Source organism: Dendrobium catenatum, unplaced genomic scaffold, assembly GCF_001605985.2.
Source record: "Dendrobium catenatum unplaced genomic scaffold, ASM160598v2 fragScaff_scaffold_1456, whole genome shotgun sequence".
Lineage (NCBI taxonomy): Eukaryota > Viridiplantae > Streptophyta > Magnoliopsida > Asparagales > Orchidaceae > Dendrobium > Dendrobium catenatum.
In genome coordinates, this window is record NW_021319918.1 from 1,187,522 (window position 1) to 1,197,551 (window position 10,030).

The window sequence follows — 10,030 nt, forward strand, 5'->3', positions numbered from 1 at the left end:
GTGCAAAGTTACTTAGCATTAGGAGCCACAGAAATTACAAAAGACTCAAGAAAGGAAAAAGGTACAAATTGACTCAGATCTAGTCTACCCAATCTTGAGCTGGTTCTAATAGAAGTCTGATCTTGTGGACCTGAAATGTGAGTAGATAAGGCAGTCGTAGAAAAATAAGAGTTTTTGCTATCATCAAAATCAGAAATCATAAAAATAGATCCGCAACAAAAACTACATTGCCCAGTAGCAGCAGCATGACCAGCATATGGCCTGGATTGCCAACCAGTTTAGCTCCCTTTACAATTACTTTCAACAGCCACCACCACCACCTCTACCTGATCAGGGTTCCTATATATATATATATATACTCCCTACTTGATCTAAATTTTTTAATAATATTATATGTCATCATCAAAAAGGTGGAGAATATTACAAATCTGAATCCAAATACTATAATTTTGATGATAACAAATATTATAATTTTCTTTACTAGTATTATTGGATATCTATTTTGTTTTCCTTGTTTACTAACCTTTTAGGTTCAAAAGACCACTTATAATGCAAATCAGCTCAAGATCGGGTAGATTAGGATAGACTATGTCTATAAATTAAATTTTAATGTACCTCTTATCTTTCTTAAGTCAAGTCATGTATCTGGTGGACCCCAAGCTAAGTAACCTTGCACACACACTTAGGGGGAGAATTTGTATTGTATATGAAGATTAACCTACTTCTCTTGACCTAATTATACAGAGTAATTCCATTCATCCTAGTTGAAAGGGATGTTTAGCACTAATCGTACAGGATGATCCTTCAATAATACTTTATGATCTGTTACATATAATTAAAATTAGGGCTTATTTTGAAGGCTCTCTATTTAAACTCTCTAATTTTCTTTGAGATAATCTTTTACTATGGAGTTGATCTAAGAGGGAGCTTAGAGAAGGAAAACGGAGAGCTTCAGAGAGAGAGAGAGAGAGATAGATCCTTGTGAGGGGGAGTTTACAAGGAAATCACAAAGGTTGCTCCAAGCAAGTTGTTCATTATTTTCCTTGAGTTGCTACATTAGTTTGTTGGTGCCTTTAGGGATATAATATTCAGTATTAGATCCAAGTTCTCTGCTTACTCTAGGAGGGAGTAAAAGGATTCTGAGGTTCTCTAACTACTATAGAAGGGAGTAAAATGATTCAAGGATCTCTGTCTCCTCGTGTCGGTGGAAAGATTTTGTAAACGACTCTCTGCCTTATTATGGGAGTAAATAGAGAGTTACTTTAACTTAGTGTAATACTTGGAGAGGGAGTCTCCAAGGAGTGGACATAGGTAAGATTTGATTAAACCACTATAAAATTCAATGTGTTCTTTCTTATTACTTTAATCAAAATTTATTTTTGCACTTTTTTGTGATTTGTTCTATGATTGAAATATCTAATTGTATTGTTATTATTATAATTATTTTTCTTTTACATCAAGAGTGATTATCTTGTTTGAAAATATTTAAAAAGATAAAAAAAGATTTTCTTTTTACCAAATTGATACACCTTAGATTTTGACATTTTTTTAAAAATCCTAATTTCCCCCCCCCCCCCCCCCAATCTTGGTTAGCCTTTGGCTAGTTCTTTAAGGTTTAACACCCCTCATAAACTTTAAGGATGCAACCCCTTAGGAATGGGCTAAGGCCACCTTGCATGGTCCTTAATCAACTGATTAAGATCTTTCTAGGTCTGTATTAGAGGGACTGAGGAAACTGTTAGCTGAACTATAGGGACTAAAGGAATTAATGGCTGGACTGAAGGAACTGTCGACATTAACTCAGGGACTTTAGAACTAAATTCTACTTTTTTATTCTTGTTATTAATCACTTAAGTGGTAGATATATGTTGCTTGAGGGAAGACTGTTGCAGATCTATTTTCATGGATTTATGAATTTGATGATAGCAAACACTCTTATTGCAAATACTCTTATTATGATTTTGATGATATGTTCTCTATGATTGCCTTATCTACTAACATTTCAGGTCCACACGATCAGACTGCAATTTGGAAATAGCTTAAGATTGGGTAGACTAGGTCTGAGTTAGTTTGTACCCTTTTTCCTTTCTTGAGTCTATTGTATGTGGTGTGTCTCCTGATGCTTTGTAACTTGGAAGATTCTCTTATTGTTCCCTAAAGTTTACTGTTTTTGATAACATCGTCCTGGACGATCGATTCAAAAGTAAAAACTCTGATTAGGGCATCCTCATTAAAGCAGCCATCATTATACAAAAATATTGTCTTGGATGATTTTGTATCGGCCAGGACGATAGGCTCAAAACAAAAAGAATTTGCCACCAGATCTATTTAGGAATTACTTATTTTTGGACATCATCCAGGACTATAAAATATTATCCAGGATAATCTAGGACAATTTTTCCTAAATTAATCTTGCATTTAAGGAAAGCAATTATGACTTGAGTGGACGATCAAATCATCCTGGATGATCGCAGGATCGTCCGGGTCGATACGCTGGATGATTGGACATGGACAGCTCTTTTTTAGGGCAATGTTTAGGACGATATTCCATGATTTGTACTGATCATCCAGGATGATATATTATCATCCTGGATGATATGAAAAAATTTCTTTTGATCGTCTCAAATCGTCCTGGCGGATTGGGCTTATTTTACACTGATCGTACAGGATGATATTAGTATTGTCCTGGATGATAAAGTTAGTAACTTGCAGTAATGAGCTCGTTTTGAGATCTTCTATTAAACCTATGACATGACAATTGGTAAGTGTCTTTGGCAGCCATTGTAGCTTCATTCTTTTGGGGGAAACTTGAAGAGAGAGCTTGAAAGGGAGTGAAGAAAGGGTGGAGTTTGAGAGAGGGAGAAGATCCTGTGAGAGGGGACTCAAGGGAGTGTGGAGGGGGTTCAACATGGTTGCTCCGAAAAGCTTGCACCTCAATACCGTCAAATTCAAGGCTTGTCTCGAGGGAAGTTCACCAAAGAAGAAGATCTCTTTGTTGTCAAAGGACCAGGCGACTTTGCCGCACTGAGGAGGTGGAAGTGATTTTATAAGGGCTTCTCCACCTAGCTGTGGGGGATAAAGGAGAAACACTTAGTTTAGTGCAATACTCAGAGGGTGCTTCTGAGGAGTGGACGTAGGTCAAGGTTTGACCGAACCACTATAAATCCGATGTGTTCATTCTTTATTACTTCCGTATTTAATTTTCGCATTTGGTTTTTATTATGGTGATATTGGTTTTGGTTTGTGTTTTTATTTAAAGATTCTTTTTTTTTTCAATTCACCTCTCTCTTTATTAGCCTTGGGCCAGTTCATAAGGGGCCTAACATTCCTAACAAACTTTCAAAGACTACAGTGACTTATCTAGCTATTCTTTCATTTCTTTAACCTGTAGCAAAATATCTATCACTTTTGCCTCCAAGTTTTTGATATGTCTATCATCATCTCTAGCTCTCACTTAATCATCTAAATCTTATTCAATAGTTATTGAGCCTTACTCCTTATTAGAACTATGTTTACTCATCTTAGTTTCCTTAATGGATCCCCTGGTATCAACCATTTAGACATCACTAATCTGTACATCCTTATCTATGTGCATGTCATCTAGCTCTGGGTTAAAGGTTTCTTTAGCCTCTTTCTTCTTCAAACTGTCATTAATTTCCCTTACTACCTCATTGAACATTCGGTCCCCTATTTCTTCAAGGTCGATGGGAAAGTAACCCTTATAATACATCATGTCATAGAACTCCTCATCTTATAACTTAGAAAAGATGGCTTACAGCTTAAGATCATAAGCTGTAGGAGGCTCCCATCAATTGCTCAAATTATTTACTGGTCTTCATCTTGAACCATGTCCTCCTCTTCAAGTGTCCCTAAGTTTATAATCAAAAGGGTGGCATCCTCTACTATGTGAGGGACATTTACCTTAAGAGATGATTAAGGAGCATGGAGGGGTGGTAGATCCCACATCATGCAAGGTAAAGCCTTCAGATCCATGGGTAGGGAGCTTGGGGACAATAGGTGGAATCTAGGAAAGGGTTTTTGGTACATCAACTGAAACATTGACTGAATCAACAACTGGATCATCGATTTAAGTGATAATTAGACTAGCAAGAATGAACAACTCTAGCTGTAATCTGTGATGTCTCAAGTGAAGGCTGAGGTGGCTCAACTGCAAGTGGAGGGACATCTACTTTGGTGATCTTCTTAGGGGGAAATATTTATTTTTTGGAGACTTAGGCCTCTTTCCCTTGACTTAAGCTTTCCCTTTGACTTTAGAATCCTCCTTGATTTTAATTACCACTAAGGAAAGATTTGGAGATTTTGGTAAAGGAATAGATGGCTTGCCAATAGAATGGTAGCCTCTCCCAAATATAGTAAGTACAATACCCTCCATTTTGGAGGAGGGAGGGCATGGCACCTAGTGGTAGCCATCAAATAACACAGAAGTTGCTGGCTATTGCACAAACTTCTTATTTCTCTGAATATGATGAGGAGTCAAATTCTTAGCATCAGATTTCTCCTCCTTCAGGATTTTATTCTCAAAGCGGTTGGAGATGACTCCTTTTAAGTGTTTGACATACTGCTCCTTTGTCTCTTTTGCTTGAGAAGAACATGCATGAATAATATTTCTTAACATCCTTGATCTTTGAAGTTGTTTTTCCTTAGGAGTCTTTTTGGTTGAGTATTCGAATGTGCATGGTGGGACACTAGCTATCTTAGCTACCCTCCCCTCCCCTACATTAACAACTAAGGGGTAGAAATGACTCCCTTGAATGAGTGGAGAGAAGGAAGGAATATATAGATCCTCAATAGCCTCTAGCTCTACCTGGCTTAAAGTTTTGACCTCAACACTTTTTCTTGACATGGTTATCTTCCTTGTAACCCTTCTCAAATAATTCTTCCTCTGTTTCTTAATGGTAAATGAGATCTCAAAACCTGACCCTTTCACTAAAATAAATTTTACTTCAGGGTCTCAGCTATGGCTTCTGACCCTCCTTCCTTCTTACTATGATTTAGAGGATTGGGCCTTGATCCCAACACCAATTCTAAAATGGGGTTGTCCACCACAACAACATTCAGGTTGATTAATTCTCGCCATTTAATGATAACTCAATAGTATTGGAACCCAAACCAAAATGAATTGTGTTGTTAACATTAGTCTCCTCACAGGTCAAACCTCTCTTAAAAGTAAAAGGCAACTTACTAGCTATTGAATTGAGTTCAAATTTTTAGAATTGAGAAAAGAAATAGAATTAGAAATTTTTGAAATTAAATTTAAAAATCATAATGGACCCTGTATTATGTCTCATATGCCGAGTTGTAGGATTTATAATCTGATATGTGATTGATAGAATGTAAAGGTTATTTATGACTTTCAGATAGATTCAAATTTTCAAAACATATATTATACTGTAAGGAAATGTTGTAGGGTAGTATATGATGGTGTAAATTTCAAATCAATAATGAAAAGATTTTGATTTTGAAAATAAAGATGAATTTTCTCTAAATTTTGAAACATAACAAATTGGATTTTCACCCAACCCGTTGGTTTACAAAATGGGGAGGAAAATTCAAGAGGGTTTGTTGCCTGACTCATTCCACTCCATAGATCAAGTAGAGGTGAAAGGTTAAGATTGGAAAATTAAAAGATTAAAGATCTTGGAAACAAGATCATCATGGTTCCTTACAATTTTAAAACTCCACATATTGAGTTATACTCAGTGATATAGGTTCATAAAATTGATAAGGATATTTTAAAAACTTAATTTGACACTATCTCCTTATTGATTAATCTGGTGTCAGAAGGTCAAAACCTGATTCTTAGGCAGAGATTTCATCTCCCTTTTTTACATGAATTTTGATGTTGGCTAAGCTTTCCTAGGGAAACAATGAGTAAAGGAGCCGACGAAAGGAAATGAGCTAAGACTACCAATGAAATAAAAAGTTTCCATTATTAAAGATGGAGAGAGAGAGAGAGAGAGAGAGAGAGAGAGAGAGAGAGAGAGAGAGGGAGGGAGGGAGAGAGAGAGAGAGAGAGAGAGAGAGAGAGAGAGAGAGAGAGAGAGATGTTGTCCCACAAGGCATGCCTTTTTTGGTTTTTTAAAAAAAGTTTTGCCTTGCAAGGTGAAAAATAAATCTAAATTAAGTTTCTTTGGGAGAATTGTGAATTATATTTAAATTTTAATTCTCAAGTCAAACGGACTATTAAAGATAATATACCACCTCAAATGGTGGAGATAAAATCTCTTAATAGGGTTAGACCCAGAATTATTGATTTTATCTTGAATGTCATAGCCTGATTTAAGGGAGAACCACATATAACCCCACAGAGTCTAAATGAAATTGAATCAAATATTGTACTACAGTAATCAAGAGAAAGGATCATTAATTTCAAATTCAAATTTATGTTAACATATAATATATCTCCCCAAAGAAAGAATATATCATATTTTTGTAATCATTCGATCATGACGATGACGATCATTATAAATTTGATTTCCTAAAAGAAATATTAATTGAATTTTAAAAGATTGACCTTGGTTCTAAATCTCTTATGAGCACAAGTCCTCGTAGTTAATTACATAGTAGTAAACTGGAATCTCTTATAAATACTATCGATAAAAATAATAGCAAAAATTTTGTTTGGAGATTCCAAGGAGTGGATATCAAAGAAGGTGAAATTGAAATTTAAAGTGGGATTGGAGCAAGATTAAGCACTGATTTTTTGGAGTTAAAAGAAGAAAGGTAGGAGACACTTTGGGATTCTGAAAAAATTTAGAAGTGTCCAAACCTAATCTAGGTATTGGGTTTTAAATTTTGGACTGAGAGAAAATTTAATTTGAGTTGATTAGTTTATTAGAAAATTAGGATTATATTATCGAAGGTTGGGGTTTTATGAATCAAAACTTTCCCCGAATCCTAAATTTAAATTTGGACACTAGAACATAGTAGAATGAACTTAGCTAATAATGTGCAAAATCTTAACACCAACCTAGATTGGGGAGTCAGCTAACCTCCTAGTTAATTTTAAATCTATGAGTCTGATCTTTATGAAAGAGTAATGGGGATATTATTATTAAAGTTTTTGAGAATATAGACCAACAATTATAATAGATTCTAATTAGTCCCTTGACTTATATAGGGTGAAAATGCTTAAAATAAATGCAATTAAAATTTCATACTTATTTTAAAATTAATTTCTAATGCAAAGCATGCTGATTAACTCGATTAAATGCTTAAAATGAATATATAGCATTTTTTAAAAAATCTTTAAATTTATTTTTCCCTAGAGATCGCAGAACATGCATTTGATATATCTACACCCTCAAAGTCTAGGTGGTCTTCTAGAACCTGTAGGCAGGGAGGTGCTTAATAAGGAAGAAAAGGTAATAATATGCTTTATGCAGAATCCCAACAGTCCGATTTTTACTTCTTATATCATTAGAGTTTCTATGTTATCTAAAATTTTATTTAAATTTAGGTAGAAGAATATTATATGTGCCCTCACATTCCTTTGCGTATCAAGGCTAAAAAAATGACATACAATTGCCAAAAAAACTAGGAAAAGTAGGCAAAATCCTATACACAAATAGACTAAGTGGGATACTCTTCCACCTTCAGCTCTTTGATCTTTCTCTCTTTGGACTCCTTGGATTTGTCATACTTGGATACCTAAATAGAAAATAAAACTCTTCCCCTGAGGGGAGGTTATTCTTTCCATTTTGGGAAGTGAAGTGGTCCAAAATTGAGCTTCAAAATAGAAAAGGACTATCCCCCTAAGGGTATCCTTTCCTCTTAAGAATTTAATTTTTGACCTAAGTATCTAAACTCAAAGACTCTTTCACAACTCAATACTCTTAAATAAATTATATTGATATAAAAATGAAGATCTAGACTCTCCTGCAATGTTATCTTAAACATTTAAAAATAAAATTATATCCCAAGTAGCTATATAATAAAATTTAAATACTAAAAAAAACCAAGCTTGGCTGTCTTATTTATTTAGGGGTTAAACAGCTGAAGTACTCATAGTATTTATAATAATAATTATTTTTTAGCCCCCTTTTACTATTTGCATGAGTAGGGCCACCTATAAAAAACTCAGTGAACCACCTAATCATTCCTATTCTTAGAGTAATCTAATAATCAAACACATCAATTCAAGAGTGAAGTAAGAGTAAACAAACACATCAATTAGTTTTTAATCAAAACATGGATAGAAATATCAAAAAACCTGGCACACAACAGTTAAGTAAACACCAGCATAGCCTAGGCTAGAGTCAGATATCTTAACAAACCATCTAAAGTGTGTGCTAAAGGTCGTGTGGCTGGGGTAGATCTTAAGCTGGGTGGTTTGTTAAGGTTGTATAATGTTTGGGTTTGTTAAAGATTGAAGGAGATATTTATGCGTGAGTCTAAATATTAATATATTAAAATTTAATTTAAGATGTATTTTAATGATTGATTAATTAAGTGGATTTAATTAGTTAAATATTAAGGGATCAATGAAAATTTAATTAATTTTATTAGTTTAGATTAATTTATATTTTCATCAACCATTTCATAGCATTGAGCCACCAGGCTTGAGGAACAATGCCTTCTTAAGACACTTAGCCCTGCATCTCAGAGTAGTCCATCCTAAAAATATGGTTGATTTAGTTGGATTAAAGATTTTATTTTAGTTAAATAATTAAGAGTCACTTGATTTTAAATTTCTACACTCCATTGAATTCATTCATGGCATTTTCCACCAGGCTCGAGGAACCAAATATCCATAGGACATTTAGCCCCACACCCCATAGTAGTCCATCCTAAAAACTTCATCTTTGGAGTGTTTGTTGTATATTAAAGGGTTGGTTGTTTGGTTTTAATTAATCAAGTTATATTTTTTTTGGAATTTTAACAAATTATTAAATTTTGGAATTATCTAAAAATATTTATTTATAGTAAATAAGGGGCAAAAAGTTGACTTTTTAAATTAAAGTTAATTTTGAAAGTTTCAAATTTTTTTAAAAATATTAGACCTTAATATGAGTAATTAGACTATTAGTTTGCTACATTTAAAAAATTCTAAGAAATGTTATGAATTTTTAAAGTTTGGACTAAAATCTAAACACGGTTGACTAGAAAGTTGACTTTTTGACTTTGACTTAATTTTTGGAGGTTTGATATTATTATAAAATACTTTATTTTTATTAGAGTTGAATGGAGTTGAGTTTAATTAAATTGTTTTTTTTTAATTAATTATGGTTTTTCAAAGTTAGGGTATTTTTAGAATTTTTAAAATTGTTTAGTTCAAGGGAAAATTTAAATTTTGATTCAAATCAATCCCAAACCCCTTGAAATTACCCCCAAAGGCCATAAATAACTAAAGGAGGTGTTTCAAAGTGCTTAGGAGTTTTTTGAATTTTTTAATAATTTTATATTTTTAATATTAATTAAATTAGTTAAATTTTTATTTTTTAAAAAATTAAATTAAACTTAAATATGATGTTATGTCAAAGAGCTTTTAATTTCATTGAGTTAGAGTTTGAATTTTGGTTAATTAGAGGTCTTATTTATATTTTTTGGATTTAGAATGGATTTATTAGATTTTTTAAAAGTTTGTAATGCTTAATTAAAGGACTAATCAATTAGATATGTTAATGATTTTTGAAATCAGTGAAAAATTTTTTATGGGTTGGAGATGTCATTAAGTTTAAATGTTCATGTTTTAAACTATTGGACAAATATTTTAATTTCTAAAATTAATGTAAGTTGTCTAAAAGGGTCCTTAATTTTTGTCCTTATGGTGTCACTAAATTAGATAAATTTGAATCAATATCACTAACCATTAGATAAGTATATTAACATATAAAAAAAATAAAAATAATAAAAAAAAAAAGAAAAAAAAATACAGCACATAAAGATAAGAAGAATGCCTCAAGGCAAACCATGTCTTAATTAGAATATGTATAAATCAAGACCTGTGAAGTACTTAAAGAACACATCCAACTAGCACCCACACACAAGAACTAAGAAAAACTAAAGT